General features: G+C 39.5%; 1 protein-coding gene across 4 annotated transcripts in view; it reads left to right on the top strand.

The window, feature by feature from the left end:
* The first annotated feature begins 515 nt into the window (after window positions 1-515).
* LOC137201981 (cyclic AMP-dependent transcription factor ATF-7) overlaps window positions 516-9,408 on the top strand; it is a 91,095-nt gene continuing 82,202 nt past the window's right edge. For 2 of the 4 annotated variants that reach the window (XM_067696737.1, XM_067696733.1), the window contains exon 1: window positions 516-656. The gene's annotated coding sequence lies outside the window, so the exon portion shown is untranslated. The other 2 variants (XM_067696734.1, XM_067696735.1) reach the window with 2 other exon arrangements.

Below are 9,408 nucleotides of genomic sequence, written 5' to 3'. Positions count from 1 at the left end.
CGGGCCTCTCACTGTTGTGGCCTCTCCCGTCACAGAGCACAGGCTCCGGACGCGCAGGCTCAGCGGCCATGGCTCACGGGCCCAGCCGCTCCGCGGCATGTGGGATCTTCCCGGACCGGGGCATGAAGCCGTGTCCCCTGCATCGGCAGGCGGACTCTCAACCACTGCGCCACCAGGGAAGCCCCCCACCCCGCTCTTTTTAAAAAAAGTTTTACTGAGGTACAACCTTGTCTCGTTTTTAAAGTGCGCTACTTTGGGATAATCTAATTCTCTAGTATGAGAACCGTTTGGATCTCCATTACTACAGGCACCTGTAAGGAGTCCCTTTCCTCCTATTTCTTTTTTTTTTTTCCCCTTAAACTCCGCAGCCGAACACGTGCGACCAGCGATTAGGAACTCTTACAGCCTCCCTCCTTAGCCCTGCCCACCGAAAGTCCAGCCCCTTCTTTTTCCGGAGCCCCGCCCCTCGGCCCCTTTCCGACTCAGGCCCTGCGGATCTCGCCCTTCCTCCAACTCCTCTCCATATCTCGCGAGAAGTGAGCCCGCCTGGCCGGACGAGAGAAAAGTATCTGCTCCGCTTAGGGGGGAAAGAAGGAGCTGGAGACAGATTGTGGGACCGAGCGCGGGCGGGCGGGAGGCGACGGAGCTACCAGCGGGTGAGTCCAGATAATATTAACTAGTCCATGATCTGACGGGAGTCTCCCCATCAACTCTGGCCAGTCCCAGTGTCCCAGGCCGGGGTCTCCCCTCCCAGTGTGTGTTGGACGGGGGCGCTGAGGCGGTGGCTGGGCCCTGTCTGAGGAAGAGGGTGGGGCATGGACCAACGCCGACCAATAAGAGAGAAGGAAGTTACGATTGGCGGCGACGAGCACTAATGGGAGGTCACCTTTACCTTGCGGAGTGCCGCCCCTCTTCTCTCCTTCCTCCCGCCTCCTTCCTTTGGGGGGAAGGCGGGGCCAGAGGCCTGAAGTGTGGGGAGAACTTGGGGGTAAGTAGCCCCGGGGGGCACAGGGCGTGGCAAGGAGAGGGGAGTTGAATCCTGAGGGAATGGAAGTCTAGTGGATCCTGTAATGGGGTGGAATGGAGAAAGGGTAGGGGTACTAAATTGGTTGAAGACCCAGAGCTTCTTCAAAGAGTGGGGTTAGAGACTTGGCATTGGAAGAGTCAGGGGTAATAGGCAGGAGGTGGGGATGAGGAGGTGAAAACATGGTATTTGGTTTTGCTGGGAAGATAGGAGTAAGTGGAAGTGAGAGCATGGCATTTCGATTGAATTATAAAAAAGAGGACCAGGGACATGATATCAGAGAGAGAGTATGGATATGGAGAAAATTAAGTGAACGAGTTTAGGAAGACTTCATAGAGGTGGGCTAGTGGCCAAGAGGTATCACTTTGGGAAGGGTATGGGGGAATCCAGAAGGGTAAGGGGAGGTGTTTGGTTAGGAGACGGCTCATATGTACAGGTGTTTAGCCTAGGTGTCAGAAAAAGCCTGGGAAATGGATTTAGGGCTTTTGGTGGATATGGCACCCAGTCTGGTGACCAGCCTGCAAGAAAGTTGGGATAGGGGTAGAGAAGGAGAAAAATAGAACACTTTCATCACTTCTCAGATTTCCTTTCTCCCTCTCTTCCTGTTCTGCACTTCATCTCTTCCTCAACTCAGGGATGGGGGCTTGGGACTTAAGCGGCCAAGTTGGAGCTCCATCGGGAGTTATACGTTACTCTGAATTGCTTGTTATGTTCTGTGACTGGGGTGTTTACTACCCAGGGCACCTCCTCCCCATATTCCCGCGTTGCTGGTTTCCTAACTTTAAAAGTTTGTTTTCTACTTATCAGAGGGTGTTTTAGTATCTTTGAGGTTGTGTCATAGTAAGTGTAGGTTTGTAGGGGTGTGCAGAGTTTTCTCCACAAGCTCACTTGATTCCTACTTTTAAAAACTTTTCAGTAGTATAACTAATTCTTGCAGAGACATAGGTCTTTATAGGTATTATAAGCACAGAAAAATGTACTAAACTGGTTTGTTTTGTTAAATGTGTTTCTTACCCACTCGTATTCTTGAAGAGTTGCTAAATGAATGGTTGCAGTTAGTTTTAGTTAGCTTATGTTTTTTTAAATGGTGTAAATAAAATGGGCACGTATTTCAGGAAAGTGAAAAATTTTCAGTTTCTTCCTTTGTGTTCCGATTCAGAAGCTAAAGATAAGTCATAATATTGATATCTTGGGGGCAAGAGTTGGGGAAATCAAACACAATTTGTACTTAAACATGGAGGATACTTTAAGGTAAGTGGAGACTATTGCGAAATGTAACACGTCTGTGAGAAAGGAAGCTAAAGAAAAGTTTGGCAGCTATACTAAGTAGTCTTACCAGTTCTTAATTCTGTACAAAAAAGGGACAAGTCTTTGCCCTTTGTTTGATAGTTCTGTATTATTTAATAATGAGCTAATACAGCCAATTAATTAATGACTTCTTTGCTATTGCATAGATTTGTCTTTTACATTCCTTTTCTTCTCCTCTTACTTTTGGAAGCAAAATAACATCTGAGATATACTGGGAAAGGTGTTACATGAGGAGAAACCAGAGTATGTTACTTTGTATTAACCTTTGGTATTCAGCAGCCATTTGTCCTCCTAGCCAGGAGGTTACCCCTGCAGCACATTGAGACCAATTAATTACTGACCTTTTAGCATTAATTACTTAATTGGGTTCCAGTATTTCACATTGAGAGCATTGTTATTGGATATTCAGACATTTTCACAGTTTGCCTGGCAGCAGCACAAAAAAATATCCAATGAGAGAGCAAAGTTCCTTGTTTTATTCTTCCATCCTAGAATTTGTGATGGCTTTGACTTGGGCACTATCTCAGTGTTAACACCTAGCAGAAAGCTAGAGAATGATGAACACTGCTCATTTTAAACTTGTGGATCAAAGGTTACATCCTGTGATAGTTTCAGTGTTGTAACTTTTAAGCATTTTTGTTTACCATGGCTTTTAAATGTTAATAGAGACCGTTATTGTATATCTCCTTTATCTTTCCTCTCCCTGCTTCCAACCCAAAATGAAATTTGTTTTTTCATCCTACTCTCAAGCTGCTGCTTTAAGTCCCTGGCTCTGCCTGAACACAGCTGCTCTGAAGTTCTCACAAGTTATTGTTTTGTACATGTCAAGAGTGAGTTTTTCTAGGCTGCAGTAGGAAGGAGTCAGTGTTACAGCAGCCTCCTCTCCACGTCTGATGAGGAGGAGCCTTTTTGGAAGGAAGTTTTAGGTGGAGCAAATAGCATTGCCATGTAAATGTCTAATAAAAACAGTTCTCTTCTTGAAACTAGTTGGCAGGCTGGCATACAGTTGCTTCTTATCCCTTGATAAAGGTACTAAAGTTAAGGTGCATATGTTGTTTCTCTGAGAAAAACAAACGCAGCATTCAGTTAAAAAGAAAAAGCATTATTTCTCTTTTAGAGTTCATGAAAAAAGTCTTCCGTCTCTAGAAACATGTCAAATAAAACAATTTTTAAGCTTCTCATTTTGAATATTGCCTTCCCCTAATAGGCTTATTTTAGGATCAAGTATTGATATATTCATGAAGTGTGAAAATGCATCATTTTGGAATGTCTGGTGGGTGGTCTTTTAACTTCTGAATGCTGTAAGGAGGAGGTCCCTACTTCATAGATACCCTGTTCCGTTATAGGAGCTCTGCTTTTTAGAACATTCTTTACATTGTGAAACTCTTTACTCCTGCCATCTGAAGCTACAATAAATAAAGCTAATTCTTGTCAGCATGGTAACCCTTCAAATATTTGATGACAGTTATGTTCTGTTAAGGCTTCTCTTACTGGGGTAAATACCCCACGTTCTTTCAACCATTCTTTAAGTGACATTTTTAATAAAGTTCAGTCTCCTTATCAACTTAGTTGCCTGAGTTTTTAGGGTTTCTTATCTAGATCTGAATATAACATTTCAGATATAATCTGATCAATACAAAGTACAGGGGAGAGTAGGGCCTCTTTTATCACTGCACTCAATACCTCTGTTCTTAAAGCCTAAGATCACATTAATTTATATAATTAATTTTTAAATTTTAATTGAGGAATTTGTGTTTATCCCTGTAATTGTCATCTTGTTAGTTTTGGTTTATTGTTTTAGCTTGATAATGTTATTTAGCCTTTTATTTTAAATTTATTTTTTATTGAAGTATAGTTGAATTACAATGTGTTAATTACTGCTGTACAGCAAAGTAACTCAGTTATACATATATGTACATTCTTTTTCATATCCTTTTCCATTATGGTTTATCACAGGATTTTTAAAAATATATTTATTTACTTGGCTGCACTGGGTCTTAGTTGTGGCATGCGGGATCTTCATTGCGGCATGCAGGATCTTTAGTTGCGGCATGTAGGATCTAGTTCCCTGACCAGGGATCGAACCCAGTCCCCCTGCTTTGGGAGCATGGAGTCTTAACCACTGGACCACCAGGGAAGTCCCTTATCACAGGATATTGAATATATTTCCCTGTGCTATACAGTAGGACCTTGTTGTTTATCCATTCTCTATATACCAGTTTACATCTGCTTGTTATTTTTAGCCTCTTAACCATTCCTCATATCTTTCTGTTGTTGATAGTTAAATTTGATAAACGTGACACCTGTGTTTTTGTTTTAGGTCACTGGTAAAAATATATAAGGGTGGAACAATGCTATGTAATATCAGAACACTATCACTAAGTTGATATTAATCCATTAATGAACCTTTTGGGTAAAATTCAGTTATGAATCCACCTACTGTTTTATTACCTAACCTATATTTCATATGAAGAAAGTGAAGTTAGACATGAGTTACTATTTAGCTTTCTTATGCTAGTGTTTATAGATCACTGCATTACTTGCCAGTGGTTCATAAGCCATTTATTTAATAATTCATTTTATAATCTTCCTGGGAAACAATATTTCATCAAAATATAGTGTCTGGACTCTACCTTCCCTGGCCCCTGTTTTTTCTAAGTATTATTTTTTCCCCACTTCCAAGACCTCTGGTCCTGCTTTCTTTCTGTTTTTTGCGGTACGCAGGCCTCTCACTGCTGTGGCCTCTCCCGTTGCGGAGCACAGGCTCCGGACGCGCAGGCTCAGCGGCCATGGCTCACGGGCCTAGCCGCTCCGCGGCATGTGGGATCTTCCCGGACCGGGGCACGAACCCGTGTCCCCTGCATCGGCAGGCGGACTCTCAACCACTGCACCACCAGGGAAGCCCTGGTCCTGTTTTCTTTAAAAAAAAAAAAAAAAAAATTCTAGAATGATTTAACAGTGTTTCCTCATAGTTGTATGTTTTTTGTCATCAGATGAAATTCTGTTTTGGAAACTCCTTTAGGAAGAAACATCATTCCCTGAACATTTTAAGTTACATATCAAAGAATTAAACTATTGCCCAGGGCTTTCCTGGTGATATATATATGTATCATTGCTATTTATAATTTATTGGTGTGGTCATCTAAGTTTGTCATGCTATGTGCTTAAGGTAAAATGGTGCTTACAAATAAAATAAAACATCAGAAGACATCTCTAGGGACTAAATAAAGATTTTATGTTGGCAGCCAACAACCTTCCTGTGTGTTAATTTTAGCCTGATAGTTGAATTATGTTTGAGCAATTTTAGCTGATAAATGCAGTTTTAAAGCACCTTCCTCTTTTGAGGTTTTAATTTTTACTTTCATTTTTAGAAAATTGCAAATTGTGAATGGAAATGTTTGTACATTTTCTTTTGACACATTCTCATCCATCTGAGATTGTAGTTATGAATTCTCCTGGAAAGCAGAAGGATGGACTTGATGACCCCTCAAGGTCCTTTCCAATCTAAACATTCGTAAGTAGAGGCTCAGATCAAGGAACTTACTATTGAAAAATCAGGAAGAAAAATAGAATGTAAAGAAATTGAAATGGTTCTACTGACCCAGTGGGGATGGACAAACAAAAAGTAAGGAACATAAATGACAAGAAATAATAATTCCTTTGAGCTAAACACAAAACAAATGAACAACAACAAACATTTTCCATTGGGGTCATTTTATGTCTTAAAATATTTTATCATGACATTTTCTCTTCAGAATTTCCCTGGTGGACACTGTGTTGAAAGAATGTGGTTGGTTTTTTTCTTTCTGTTAAGTCATAGTATTTTGTTTCCTTTCCTTCTCTTGTTTGTCCTTTTGTTGAGAAATGTTAAAAAAAAAAAGAAATCTGAATAATTTTCTCACTGCCTGTATACAGTGAAGCAAAATTCAGTTCAGTTTTGAAAGTAAACATATACTGCATGGCTTCCTTGGAGAGGAAGGATGAATGGTAAAATTCAGGAAAGGTTTTTTTTAATATATAAATTTATTTATTTTTGGCTGTGTTGGGTCTTCGTTGCTGCGTGCAGGCTTTCCCTAGTTGTGGCGAGTGGGGGCTACTCTTTATTGCGGTGCGCAGGCTTCTCATTGCGGTGGCTTCTCTTGTTGCAGAGCCCGGGCTCTAGGCATGTGAGCTTCAGTAGTTGTGGCACACAGGCTCAGTAGTCGTGGCTCGCGGGCTCTAGAGTGCAGGCTCGGTAGTTGTGGCGCATGGGCTTAGTCGCTCTGCGGCATGTGGGATCTTCCTGGACCAGGGCTCAAACCCATGTACCCTGCATTGGCAGGCGGATTCTTAACCACTGTGCCACCAGGGAAGCCCAGGAAAGGTTTTATGAAAAGACAAATTTACTACCTAGTTTTTAAAACTTTGTAAGCAGACATCTAGGAAAGATTCCCAACTAAACCAAAGGTGAGCTACAACAGTAGTGTCATGAAGGAGAACAGAACTCATTACAAACTCATGACTTTGTTAGCTTCTTTTCATCTTTTGGTGAGTTTAATCCTGAATGTTCTCATATATTTGAAACCTGACTGTGAAAAAAGTTTCTCTAATTCAATACTGCATTTATCCTTAATAAATTTCAATTTGTGAAAAGTCTAACAAGTGCCAAGATTTAGCTTGAAAAGTTATTGTGAGCTTGTGGCTGGGGCCTTCATGGGAATAGTTTTGTTCTGCCATCTCCTCACCTTCTCACAAAACCCAACTTGTTTTCTTTGTGTAGAATTACTTACTAATATCTTCTTATCTGATATAGTGCTTCTTTCTGACATAGCGGACAGAGGAGATTTATGTTCTAAATTGGCCACATTTTATTTGGGGCTTAAAATTTACCATGTAGTAGAAAAGTAAAAAATAGAGCATAACCATTCTTTTTGAAATAGGAATATGCCTGACTTTATTATAAAAACAGGATGACTAATTGAATATAACATACGATTGCTGTAAATGATTTGTGTTGGCACCAAGTTTCTGGCCAGTAATGTTTAAGCTATCAAACTTGAGTAACACCATCCTATTTTTATTTAACATGGTTTTTCTGATATTTCTGGTACTAACATGTCTTTTGTAGCACCATTTAAATTTTTTTTTTTTTTTTAAGTTTTGGTCAAGCATTAGTTTGCTAATATTTTACATATCTATGCTAGGGACTTTTGAAAGTCAGTGAACATTGGAATACCCCAGATAGGTCGCTGTGTTGCCAGTATGTGGACAGTCTTAGAAAATAGATTTTTTTCTTGAGAATTTCTAAGCGTCTCCATGATTATCATTGTGGGATATTGTAGCTATTTCCTATCTGGGACCAAACTCATACTGGGGTTTAATGTTAGAGTCTATCAGGTTTGTTGTTGTTTGCAGCCTATTTAAATTAAGTCCATGAAGGTTTAAAATTTATCCTTAAAGATCAGTGTTTTGGGGTTGATTGCTATTGCTTTGCTGTTTCACTTCATCTGAAAATGAGTACACAAAAAACCAAAACACAACACTAGATTTTTCACAGCCTACCAGTTTCCAGGAATTTTTTTACTTCTAAAATCATATTGAGGCCAAACACAGATAGGTATAATGTTCTCTAGTTATTTCTAACTCAGCTTCCTGATATCACTTTAGCAAGTTGTTGCTTCTTTGTTTTTGCTTTATTAGCCTTTCTGAGAATAGCTCAGAATCGTTCCTTGAATCCTCCAAAAGCCTGGAGAGAAAGTTCTAGTCTAGTAGTTGCCTGTATGAAGCTGTTTCCATATAGGTTCTAAGCTTTGGCCATGTGTTGCCTAACTTATGATTCAGCCTAATTCTCACTCCCATCTGTTTTCAGTCATTTGCTGCAAAACTATTTGGTCTATTTAAGCCGGTTCCGTTCTTTGAAACCTGTCCCTGCATGCCTGAGCCTGAAATCCAGAAATTAATTTTAACTTTCCCTTTGATCAATTCAGGGCACTCTACTGTTTATTTCTCAAACTGTGGGTCTCAAACTGCTTTTAGTCTCAGTACCCACCCCTCTATACTCTTAAAAATTATTGAGAACTCCAAAGAGCTTTTGCTTATCATGGTTATATCTATTAATATTTAGTATATTAGAAATTAAAATGGAGAAAATTTTAAAATATTTATTTGCTTATTTTAAAATAACATACACACAAAAAAATAACAACATAAATAACTATAGTTTTAAAAAAAATTGGGGGAAGAACATCAAATGTCTGGCTAATAAAAAACAGCTGTATTCTCATATCTGCTTCTGCATTCAGTCTGTTACAATATGCTGTTTTGGTTGAAGTATACGAAGAAAACCTGTGCTTACACAGATATGTAATAGGAAAAGGAAAGATTCTTTTCAGATAATTGTAGATAATCTTTCTTCTTTGATACTACGTCAAAATCTGAAAAGTGATAGTTTCTTAAAGGTTAGCTATTGTGTAGAATCTGCTACCACATCTGTGAACTTTTAATACTCTGTTACATAAAAATGAATTGGCCTATGTTGCCCCTTAAATAGATCTTTTACCCTTGTATGATTTGAACACCCATGAACCCTCTGAAAGGGTCTCAAGGATCTGTAGGGATCCCTGGAGCCCACTTTGAGAACTGATGTCTTATGGTACCAAACTTGAAAAATACAGTTGTTTACCATACGGGAGGAATATCCAACCATTTAGTGCATCTCAAAGGGTAGGTTACTGACCATTTGCATCAGAATTACCAAGGATGTTTTTTAAAGTGTAGATTCTTGGGCCCCAAAGCCAAGAGAATCCAGGAGGCCTGTGAATCTGTATTTTTACATGGAGCCTAGATGAATATGCTAAAGATTGAGAACTATAGAGGTAGATTAATCAATCATGTTTTAAGAAAACCTAATTTCTAAAAAAAAAAGAAAACCTAATTTCTAAATTTCGAGAAGTCAGATGAAAAATTAGTACTTGAATAGTCACATAATAAAAGTCCTTAATTAACAATCACTCTGACATTTGTCATAATTGGGATATCTTAACCTTGTATTTTAATTAATAATAGTTATAAATACCAGGAGCTGGCAAACTAAGGCT

The sequence above is a fragment of the Pseudorca crassidens genome, chromosome 11, assembly GCF_039906515.1.
Source record: "Pseudorca crassidens isolate mPseCra1 chromosome 11, mPseCra1.hap1, whole genome shotgun sequence".
Lineage (NCBI taxonomy): Eukaryota > Metazoa > Chordata > Mammalia > Artiodactyla > Delphinidae > Pseudorca > Pseudorca crassidens.
This window is presented reverse-complemented; position numbering and strand designations above follow the sequence as displayed.